Source organism: Passer domesticus, chromosome 4 (assembly GCF_036417665.1).
Source record: "Passer domesticus isolate bPasDom1 chromosome 4, bPasDom1.hap1, whole genome shotgun sequence".
NCBI lineage: Eukaryota > Metazoa > Chordata > Aves > Passeriformes > Passeridae > Passer > Passer domesticus.
Window position 1 is genome coordinate 70,590,525 of NC_087477.1, and position 12,153 is coordinate 70,602,677.

The following is a 12,153-nucleotide window of genomic DNA, read 5'->3' on the forward strand; positions in this document are numbered from 1 at the left end:
GACATTTTATCTTGAGATTACCGATACATGAATCGTGAAACACAACCTCTCAGTTACTTCAAATTTCATCTGTTGTTTTTAAAACACAGCATCTACTTCCCATTCATCTCAAAAGGTCTGCAAATAGCAAGATAACACATAATCCCTATACAGTAGCCACCCTGCCATCTAGAGCTTATCAAAGATTATCGTGTCGGGGTTTTTCTGTCATGGAGTTGGTTTTGTTGGTTTTTTTAATGCTGAAATAAATCTGCAAATCATGTGAGCTTGGCTCATTAAACTTCAGTTCCGAAACAAACAACATGAACAGAAAAATGGAGCAAAAATTTGCCCTTGCAGAGAAGATGCTCAATTGCATATCAGATTGTGTTATCAAGAGTGTGGACAACAGGTCCTGGGAATTGACAATTCTCGTTGAGCTGACACTTGTGAGACTGCATCTGTAGTACTGCAATCAAGTTTTGGGTTACTTGAGATAAGATGTTGTTATGCTGCAACTACTACAGGAGATAAGACACTAAAATAGACAGGGAGTTGGAACATGTAATTTATGAGAAGTTGAAAGAGCTGTGTTTGTTCAGCATTAGAGAGAGAAAGCTTAGGGGACATGTCCTTGCTATGCACAGCTGCCTAATGCAAGGATTTAGAGAAGGTGGAGACACAATCCCTTGTCAAAGGTATGCAAAGAGTCAAGAAACACTTTCTACCTCAGTGAGAATCTTGTATTCTCAGACTGTTGTAGCAGGGCCAAAAAAGATCTCTAAAATTCTGAATTGTTTTTAATACAAAAAAATATTATACTTTAAGTACTGTAGGAGATAAACACTATTATTTCCCTCTTTGAAACAAAAGAAACTGAGCCAACGATGCTGTATGACTGTACAAGACAACAATTTATCTTGGACTTAGACCTGGATTCTCTGAATATCAGTCCATGGACCAAGGCACTAATCAACATTCATACCTGGTTGTATGTTCTGAGCATGCCAGTAAAACTTCACAGATTTTGTATGTAAAGTAATGAGCCTTATAGGTTTTTTCACTTGGGGCAAAAAACCCCAACAAGTGTGGTCAGTTTGTGTCCTAAGGTGTAGACAAATTGGCTGATCATGATTTTATTTAATGTCCACTAGCATTTATATAATCCTTTTCTATTTATATAAACAGGCACTGTGTTTCGGTTTGTCCTGTCAGCTTCCTTCAGTCCTGCTACATATCTTGGTAAGAGTTGCTGTGTCCCTAAAGGAATCAGTGATTACTTGTTCAAATGGAGCTGCTGCTATATTGGAGAGAGTCTTCACAACAATGGAGTATTTTTTCCTGTAGATGGACTTCTTTGTTCCCCTTTATAATTAATTTGAAACTAGAACATTTCACAAAACTGTAAATGCAGAGTGTCTCAGTTTCAATGGGAAGGCATCTGCAGTAAGTGTACTTCATATGGAATTAGTTTCTCTATTCAGAATGTGAATGCAGTACATGATGCCATTCAAGTAGGATTCAGATTCAGTATCATCTGCAAAAAGAAAATACATTGTATTAGTGCTCAGTTTTGAAATCTTTTTTGAAAAATATAATATCTTGTTACCACAGTTAAAATAATTAGATGTAGTTTAAAGGGACACTATCATATGAAAGAAGTTTTGTGATTCAGCTCACTGGAGTTTTTATGTCTTCCCACTGACATCACTGATGACGTCAGCACTGACTGAAGTTACCAGAAGGGTAATGTGCAAAATAGAGGAGACTGGCAGGTGTTATATTTTACTTCTGTTTGTAGAATTGTCCTTCAATTCCAGATCTATTAAAAAGTAAACTTAATTAGTAGAGTGCCTTGCATGGCTGGAATCACTACAATACCAGAATATGCTGAATTTGGTGGATTTTTGTGGGAATAAAAATATCTTGAGACACATCTTCAAATACCTTTTCTACAGGAGAAGAGAGACAAGATGCAGAAGATGCAAAACTAGTATCTACCTACTGTAGATAGCATTATTATTAGCAACAATAATGAAGCAACCTACAGTAAATCAAATAGCATCTCCTGTATGTGTCCTAAAAGGATTAAATTCACCTTGCTGCAGAGGATAAGAACAAAGTTAATGTACTGTATAATCCCCACATAGGTCCAGAAAGCTGTGTTATTTCAGTTGCTTTTCAGGCAGGAAGGCAAAAGCAAGGATACTGCTTTTGGAAAAAATAATTTATCTCTTTGAATTGATTTAGCATGCATGCTTAGAGTCAGGGTAAACACACAGCACTTACTCTGATGATTGTTTTGCAATGCATAACACACCCATCTGAGGCATCAAAGACCCCTTAAAGGGTCAACTTCTTCCACTGACAGTGTTTGTTAAGTCCAAATAAAGAAACATTTAGCCAGCTATGTAAGTACCTTGCATGGTAAACAATGTGCATGTTTAAGATCTTGACTGTTTAAAATCATTCATGAGTAAGCTTTTGCTATCAATACTGTATAATTTTGCCAGTTAGTTATGCTTTACTCTGTGGTTATGCATTGATATTTTAAAGTAACAGGCTGAGAGAAATCCAAACAAATTATTTCATTGTCTTTTTCCTTTTATTATTTTTTAATATAGTGAGAAAAAATGTGATAAACTGTTGTGTGGTATCTTAACTTCAGACTATATATTGATTGAATAAATGACCCAAAATATTTGCAAAATTGGTGTTGATAGAGGTGCCATCTTTTAAATAACAAACAGAAATGGGGACTAAAACACATTAGTTGCTAAATTTTCATAAATATATGTGCAGCAGAGGTGAAGAGAACTATAAGGCAGGTGCATCCACACAAAGAGATGCACAATTGCACAGTTAGTCTATGCAAGCCATTATTATGATTGCAGATGCAAATGGTAAGTCAGCTGTTTAACTGTTCATTTACTCATGTAAGTACTGTTTTCCTAAGCAATGACATTGTATATATGTAAATTGAGAAGCAATCTGATTTGTTAGTGTTGTACTCACTTTGCACAGGGGTAAATAGCTACCAGAGATGAAAGAAAATAGAAAATCATGGCTGTAAAGTTGAATGGCATTAATTATTGGTGGTGCTGCATCTCATTCTATTGCAAAACCTCTTCCTGGTTAGATGTACATTCAATAGGACAGATGATTAAAAAGGAAAAAAATGTGTGGGGAAAAAAAGACTGCAACAAGAAATATTTCAAAGCTTCTGCAAAGATAAAAAATGTCTATTGCCATGCTCTAGAATTTCTCAGACAGAAAAACCTCATCTGGGATATAAACTACTTCCATTACATTGACTATTTTTCTTTCAGGAGCCTATGTATTGATATATACCCTGTTTGTTTCATTATGAGACTCCTAGTGAGACAGGAATATCTACCAGTCAAAAACAACATAAGCAGGAATGCCTCTTAATTTAAGATGCATTTTTCAGTCAAAAAAATATTATGCATGTTCAGTTGCACAAAAGGTCTTGCTAAACCCAAAAGCAAGGTCAAATGCCTGGAGTACAAATAACTACAAAGATTTCAATAAAGCTTCCATCTCCATGTTTTTAATACCATTTCTGACTCCTTCCATGTACTTATTCCCTGGAAGTTTGGCTTTCTTCCTCTCCAAATGCCAATCCTAATCCAAACCCTAACTTCAGTATGAATCCTAAATTTAAACCTAGTGCAGGGTCTGAGGATTGACCTTAGCTGAAGACACAACGCATGTCAAGAAGAAAAGGTTCTCAGGAGGGCCCTGAAATCCAGAACTTGCTTAGGCAGTCACTTCCCATCCCCATTCAAGTTACAGCTCTAGGCTTTTTCGTTCACCCAGCAATAAATACACAAGATACCTGAACTTCATCTCAGGAGGTGCAATAGAGACAGAACCTAGGGGTGCAGCTGGAATGATAGAGGGATTTGTGACATGGGCTCAAAATAACACAGCATCCTAGGTATAGTGTTAATGTGTAGGGCTAAAGTTGGGAAAGAGAAAAGGAGCACAACTGCAGCTGGAGCAGGGAAAAATTGAAAGAAGCACTGGACTATAAAAGCAATTCTTAACTGAGAATTTCTTCCTCTGTGTGGCTGAAAGCCTTATTCTCAGGGTCTTCATGGCACTAGGGTAAGGGTTGGGAGAAACTCAAGGTGAGTGTTGTGAGAAACTCACAGCATAAAGCAGCAGTTGGCACGGGGCTGATAAGTGTCTCCTGGAGGAAAGAGCAGGCTCCAAAACACTTTTTTCCTGACAATTGTTCATATCAGACATTGGGCTGGCCTTTTGGAAAGGCTCTGCTCCTATACCCATTGGTTAAGTGCTTTTGATCCCTCTTGATCTTGTGTTAAGTAGACTTTGGGGGAGGCATAATAGCATTATTATAATTTTTAATGACACAATCACCATTTTCAGTGTAGTTTAGGAAAGCATTTCAATATGAAAAGTATGTAATGAGGATGAACAGGAATTATTTAGCATAATAACACAGGAAATATGTAAAATGATGGGCTTTGGGACATGAAAAGAGAGAGGAAACAGTAAAAAGAAAGTTTAGCTAGAGTGTCAAGAAAAACTCTCCCTTTAAATTCATTAATAAACTATATAGGTGAAAGTGCTCCTATTTATGATATTGAATAAAGGATGGGATGCTAAAGATTAGGCATTTGACAAGATATATTAGACATGGTTTAATAACTCTTTCCAAAAATCCAAAAATTATATCCCTTTAAAAAATGAAGTTTTCACACTCCATTTAACATTTTGAAACCAGTACCTTTGAGTGCTTAGAATAAAAACACAGATACCATTTTGTATGGAATAAAATTCTTTGGTTTTCAGTGTTTTCCACTGCCTCTAATAGGTGATATACACAACTTGCCCTATTTAATAATTCAATATTATATTTTTCTCTGATTCCCTATCCACATTTTTTGAGGCTTTTACAGTAGTAAGGATTTTATGTCCCTCTAGTTGAACAAATTTAAAGCTTAAAACATCAGGGACCAAAATGTTCTAATCAAATTTGGTTCTGAGAAGAGAAGGGATCAGTCTCAAGGGAAATTTAAGTAGAAGGTTAATGTCATCAGGACTATTGAAAGCATTACTTTCACAATTAATTTATAAATAAAATAAATAGTTCCTGCCTAATTTATCACTATTTTGGGTACATTTATAGATGCCGTTCTTTGCATTCATGTGGCTTAATGCTTGCATGTACCTTGTCCACCCACTGCTTATTTAGGCTCATGTGGAAAGATTTCAGTACTGTTTCTGCAAAAGAGGCCTTGCTTGGCATACACGGAATAAGTTAATTTAACAAGGCCAAAAGACCATGATTCCTTTAGATACTCCTAAATGGCAGCTTTGTCTATGTTCCAGTGACTCTTTGAGACAAATTTTCTGCTACAGAACCTTGCAGGTGTCTGGAGTCAGTGCAGTCAGCAAGCTGCACACTAACTCTGAAGCCTTAGATTCCCTGGGCCAGGAACTGGCAATGGCTGAGATTCACCTCTTCTCTCTCACACTTTTGCTGCCATTTTGTTATAGCTTTTGGTTCACATTAGCCTGTTGGTTCACATAGCCCTGAGCTATTAAACAGGGTGCAGCAGCTGCCCTTGTTGGAGCAGGCACTGCTGAAAGGGAGTCTATGTATTTAATGACAGTTATGTAATCACTGTGGGGAAAGCACTGTGGAGGGCCCCTGCTGCACTGTGAAAGACCCAGAAGAGGATGCATGTCTAGGAACAGCTCTATTTCCTTCTTTGTCTCATTCTAGATGGCCTAGGAATGGATGGGAAGTTTTATTACCTCTCAGTCTTCTTTTGTTTTGGGGTTTTTGTTTTCTTTTACCATTTCAGTTAATGCAATGGATTCCGCGGACAAATCCTTGTGCAAGTAAATCTATTTCAACATACTTCGTGCAAAAGATTATTTTCTTGGTCAGGGCCAAGCACAGATTTATCAGTCCAAACATGCCATGAACAATACTATATGTTAGTCATACAGTACGGTATTAAGTGTACCTTTCTTAAGTGTACTGCACTTCCTCAGCACCTTAGAGCTGAGCTTCTCTGACCTTCCTCTCTAACCTCCACAAATCTTGCTGCTTGGAGGATTGCTGGGAGTGCCAGTTCAGGTACCCTGAATTTGAGGCAAATTCACAAAACACGGCAATTCAAAAGACTCACTTTGTTCATTTTGAGCTTGTAATGTTCTTAGTAACTGATGACCACAGGTTAGGTTCCATCCTCCTTATAGATCCAAAGATCTTTAGGTGTTGCACAGGCACTCTGATACTTCATTCAGCCAAGACACTGTGAAACTGTAGACATTATCAGATGTTTAAATGCCTGCAGTGGGTTATATACAGGGAAGGAAGAGGTTTTAGACAATTTTTCTTAAACTGTTCAACAGAACTTGTGCCTCTTATTCCTGCAAAGAAATAGGGACAGTCCTTTTCTTTAATTCAAAACTTATTTTAGCATTTTAGATTTTGCTAGAAGGCTTTTTCCTTCACTGCAGTGACTTCTTAAGTGGTATCCTACTGGAGGACAGAGCAAGGGTCCTCTAAAAGCTCTTGTACTAGGAATAGTAACAATGATTTACACGATCACCTAGTTCTTAAGGCTTATCATTTTCACATATAGGAATGCATTTGTGTGCTACTGATTCTGAAAAGAGTCAGTTTCAAAACCAGAAATTTGTTTTTGTGGATTACACTGTTAAAAAACCCTACATTTAAAGACACTATAGATCCCACAAACTTAGTTATTAAGTGATTCAAAAATTGCATTTCCTGGGTTAGACTACTCTGATTTTTCTTGTCTTCTATCACCGTGGCAGAATTATATCACTGAAAGTACACAAGAGTAAAGGTTATTTCCTCTGTTGCTTTGAAACAATGAATGGGATAGGGAGCTGAAAATTGAAGCAGCTTCTGCCAAAGTTGTGCATAAGTCTGCAAAGAATCCTTCTGCCAATTACTTTTTTATCCTGTCTACATGACTTAAGTTCTCAAGGTGTCCGTCCTGTTGCAGACTGTACCTTTCATTAGGGAGTCACTAACATGACAGGGACTAGCAAACATCACAAAAAATATTTGCATTAATTTTAATTTTTGTTTGGGAAAATAATTTCCTTTGGCTATGGTTTACTCTCCAGTTGCAGTGTATGCAAATTCTGTATGGAGACAAAGTTGAAGAAGGCTCTTAGGTGTGAGGGCAGCAAATTTCCTGTTAAACCAAACAGGTTCCATATTTGTGCCAGAAATATCTGCAATTATTCAGTTACAGGACAAAAAAATATCATCTGCATGACATGACTAATCCAAAGAAAGGCCCCTGATTTACAAGGCAGAATTGGAGGTTACACTTGTCCCTGGAGTCTAAGGGATGTGTAAGCTCCACATCTTGTTTGTAACTCAGGTAGGTCAGCTTCATCATTCAGTCCTACACTGACAGCCCTGTAGCTGTGTTAGGTTGATTTCTACCACCAAAGAGTTTCCAGGGCTCCAAATATGCCACCTATGCTGTCACCACAGATATTTGCTGCCAACAGAGCTGGTTGTTCCACTTCTGACACATCCATACAAGCTGTTGTCATGTTCCCCAGCACAGCAAAATCTTTAAATATATTTTGAATATTATCAATGTTTAAAATTATGTATGTTCATTTACATGAGAAAAAATGAAAAGTCATTAATTATGTAGTATCACAGACAGACCATAGTGCAAAAAGGTTTTAAAGCTCTAATCTTATAAACAGAATTGTTCCATGCCACTAAAATGGCATGAGTTAGTGAGGGCAGTAACTTCTACAATGCTGCACAAGAATAAGAATCATGAACCAAATAGCCCAGCAGCTATGCTGTTTCTTTTGATATTATGTAAGGTACATCACATAAATGAACTAATTCTTTTCAGAAAATCCTTTTAGAACTTACAGCTTTTGTTGTTTTCTCTTGATGCAGCTTTTTGCTCTGAGTGCTGGCAGCAAAGTGAAATTTACTCACATCCCGATGGCCATGTGGAGCTGGTGCTTCAGTGAGCAGAATTTGAGTAAAGTCTTCTTTGCTGCCAGCAGTCAAAGCAGAACATACAGTATTTCCAGGGAGAATGCCACATTTGGGAATGCAAGAAAATACAGATGGCCAAAGGCAACTTAAAAGCTGGGTTATGCAGAGGAAGAAACAAAGCAAGAAGAAAATTTGAGCCCAGAGAAAGAAAGGGGAGGCAAAATCAGACAGGACATAGAAGTGTAGTGAACTTCAGTCACTGTAAATAAGGACAGTTCTGCATATTACAGTCCAGTTACCTTTTCTATCAACTCTAGATGAACAAATAACTTCCGAACACAAAATGGAAAAGATATTTATCTTTATAAGTGAATAATCAATTTTCATTTTGATGCCTTAGGTGATCACTCCATCTTAGTTCCATCCTATTTCTCTTTGTAAATCTAGGTGTTGCTTTTTCTCAGGCTGACAATCTCTGAAAAACACACAGCAGAAGAAAGGCCCCTCCTTTAAAGTGAATTCTTGAAGTCTCCTTGGAATATCCATGTAGAAAAGGTACACTTAACTAAACACCTACATAGCAGAGCTGCTAGAACATTTTAGGAATATGGAAAGCTGACAAATCTGCTTCAACAAATTTGTGAGCTGTAAGTTTCTGTGATTCAAGTTCTGAGGAAATAAGACAAAACCTGACCTGCCTTACTCTAAAAAAAGCAGTTTTTAAATGTCATTTTAAGTGCCATTTTCTTCCCAAAAAAAAAAAAAAAAAAAAAAAAAGCTTTTTAATTCTAACATGGAATGAAAACAAATTTTGAAATCCAAGAAACTTCTATAAAACAGCACTGCTGTTCCCCAGCCACTTCTCAAATTCTTTGGACTAGCTGAAAAACCATTTTCACTTTAGCAGGTTCACTGTATAATTTTTCCCCCAGTATACTGAGAGTGTAGACCCTTTATTATTTCTTTAGTACAGAGAGGTTTGCAGTTATAAAATTAATTGACTGCTTGCCAACATGCATCTAAATCCAAATATTTCTGCAACTCACCACTGCATCTATCTGTGTGTCACTGAGCTCTGTAGTTCCATTTTAATGGAATACTTGACGAAGTTTATGTGCATATTTTCATCCCATACATATAAATTCATCATGAGAATGATTGCCTTCAGCAATCAAAATAACACATGCAACATTACAAACATAGATATGCCTTCCTGAAAATGCAGAAAGAACAAAATTAAAGACATAATGGCTAGTGAAAAATCTGCCTAAAATTCAAGGTTCTGAAAAGTGTCTTATCTTTGTCAAAAGAAGAATGGAGAGTGAAGGGGGAAAAATAAAGTAATCATTATTAGAATTATACATTACTTAATCTGACCATCTGAAAGAAAAAAAAAAAAAAAACAAACCCTTAGAGCAATCATGAAATTATAGTTTTTGAAGTAAGGAGGGGGATCAGAAGAACTGCCACCTTGGACTTCCAGAGGGCAGATATTGGCCTGTTGACTGGTTGAGAGGCTCTGTCAGGAGGGAGTCTTGTGGGTTGAAGGGATCTAGGAATTCTGGACAGTCTTCAAGAAGGAAATATTAAAGTTGCAGGATCACCTACAGACTGGGGCAGAGTGGCTGGAAAGCTGCCCAGTGAAAAAGGACCTGGGGGTGCTGGTTGACAGTGACTGAACATGAGCCAGAATGTGCCCAGGTGGCCAAGAAGGCCAGTGTCAACCTGGTTTATATCAGGAATAGTGTGCCCAGCAGGACCAGGGCAGTGGTTGTCCCCCTGTACTCTGGTGAGGCCACACCTTGAATCCTGTGTTCTGGGCCACTCAGTTCAGGAAGGACGTGGAGGTGCTGGAGCATGTCCAGAGAAGGGAACGGAGCTGGTGAAAGGTCTGGAGCACAAGCCCTTTGAGCAGCAGCTGAGGGAGCTGGGGGTACTCAGCCTGGAAAAAAGTAGGTTCAGGGGAGACCTTGTCCCTGCCTGAAACTTGCAGTGAGGTGGGGGTGGGTGTCTTCTCCCAGGTAGCAAGTAACTGGATGAGAGAATGTAGCAGGGGAGGTTTAGATTGAATATTAGGAAACATGTCTTCACAGAAAGGGTTGTCAAGCATTGCAATAGGCTGCACAGAGAACTGGCGAAAACACCATCCCTGTAAGTGTTCAAAAAATGTGTAGATGTGATACTTTGAAACTTAGTGGTGGGCTTGACAGGGGTGGGTTAATCGTTAGACTTAATGCTCTTAAAGGTCTCTTTCAACCTAAACAAGACTGTGATTCTACAAGCTATTTGAAAAGTCGAATCTAATTGGCAAGCCATTCCCCTTTCAAGTCAGTTGAGGATCTTTATTGTTTTTCAATACACTTTCACTGACTAAATATATTCCCATGTGTTCCTGCAAGTTTCAGGCAACAGTGTCCTGGATGAACATTATTCTAGAAAGACCACTGCTACTTTGTGGTCTTTCTCTTATTGATTTTAATTTATTCCCTGGATGTTTCATTAAGAGGCTGCAAGTTCTGAAAATATTAATAGAGGTTTAAATAAGACTAGTTTCCTTCCATTGGTCTCTCGTATCTCAACCATTCAATCTTTTCACTTAATTTGATACACAGCTCTAAATGTACTTTTCATGCATGTTTCTTTTCCAAATTTTTTCCTAGTGAGACTGCACATCACAGAAGCAAACACACACAAATAAAAAGGACAATTCCTCATCTAAGGTGAGTCAGCAAAATTTGCTCAGGTGACAAATTTCTAACATCTAGTAATTTTGTACACACCAAACATCATTTGTGATGCAAGAAGACAAGACTGATTCTATTCTCTGTTTCACCTCTGTCTTAATACTCTCCCTCTAGCAGCTTTCAGGGCTAAACTGCAGTATTCAATGATACCATTTGGGATAAGAAGTCACACTCTTCCTTTGACTTTATCCTAGAAAGTGAATGAACATGCAAAGAGTTGTAGTCTGGTCTCAGCACGTTACCACAGCCAGCCCAGCACTGCAGAGGAGCAAACCCAGTCTCTTGTGCCAGCAGAGCAGCAGCAGTTCTGCTCAAGTCCCAACCCAGATCTCTCAGCTGGGATATGAGCAGGGCCAACAAAAAAGTCCTGTCACAGCAAACAGCCCATTCCAGGAACATTGCTGGATTTGGGGACAGGGAGTGCAGTAAGGGGGTCATCTTCCTTCATTTTGAGGTATTTCTAGTGCATTTGTGGATGTGCAAGAATGTATCAAGAACAGATCCAGTCTTAATAGGACATAAATGATGGAGAAAATTAAGCTGCTCAGTGATTTATTACTCAGCCTGTTAAAAAAAAAAACACATCAGGTTCATAGTTTGAATTTATCTCACTTCAGAGTCCAATAAGTTGCTTTGTCTGCTAAATTAAAAAAAAAAAATCTGCTTCAGACTTCTTCTATATGTATCTATTTTACAGCAAAATTTCTCTTGAACCCCTTGTTCCCAAGTCAGACTGAGTTTAAATCTGTTGTGATAAGCAGAATACTTCAGACATTGACTAATTTGTATAGCTCTTTCCTGCAGATTTTCAGGTATGATAACCTCCATTTAAAGGTGCAAATATTAACTTTGAAGACAGTGTTTCACTAATTAGTGGTAGCTGGCAATGTTCTGAATCAATGGTTTTCCTTTGGAGAATGCTAATTTGCTGAAACCAAGCAACTGTAGTAATGCATCTGGTGTGTCAAATCTTTCAAAAAATCTGATTTTCCCTATGAGCTTGTTTGCTGGCTGCTGCAGAATCAGAACCTACAGGCTCCTAGTACCACCTCAAACATTCATAATTTTTTAGTGGCAAAATGAATTGTAGCCTCAAATTCAGTCAAAACTTCCTGCTAGGTGATAACAAATGAGACAGCTCAGTCTTATTTCCTGGAAGGAAATGAGGCTTTGCATTTTTTCAGGCTATTAGTTTCCAGCTGGAACTAAACAAGTGCTAGAAGTTTTTTGGGATGTGTACCTTGTTTTATTTACCTGCATAATCATATTTGCTATCTCTCTTGCACTGGTTATAGATGATTACTGAAAGATTCATTCTTTTCTAGCATCTGATACAAGCTTTTAAAACTGCACATAAAATTTCTTATGCATCCCCATTTCTCCTGAGGACAAACTGGACCAAAGTTCTGAGGA

At 37.9% G+C, this 12,153-nt stretch overlaps 1 long non-coding RNA gene across 1 annotated transcript in view; it reads right to left on the reverse strand.

Annotated features, from left to right (window-relative positions):
- Positions 1-886: 886 nt before the first annotated feature.
- Positions 887-12,153, reverse strand: part of LOC135299500 (uncharacterized) — a 138,338-nt gene continuing 127,071 nt past the window's right edge. The window contains exons 4-5 of the long non-coding RNA XR_010361475.1: positions 6,171-6,332; positions 887-1,516 (exon numbers count right to left, since the gene is read on the reverse strand). This is a non-coding gene — a long non-coding RNA (uncharacterized LOC135299500). The remainder of the gene's footprint in view (positions 1,517-6,170; positions 6,333-12,153) is intronic.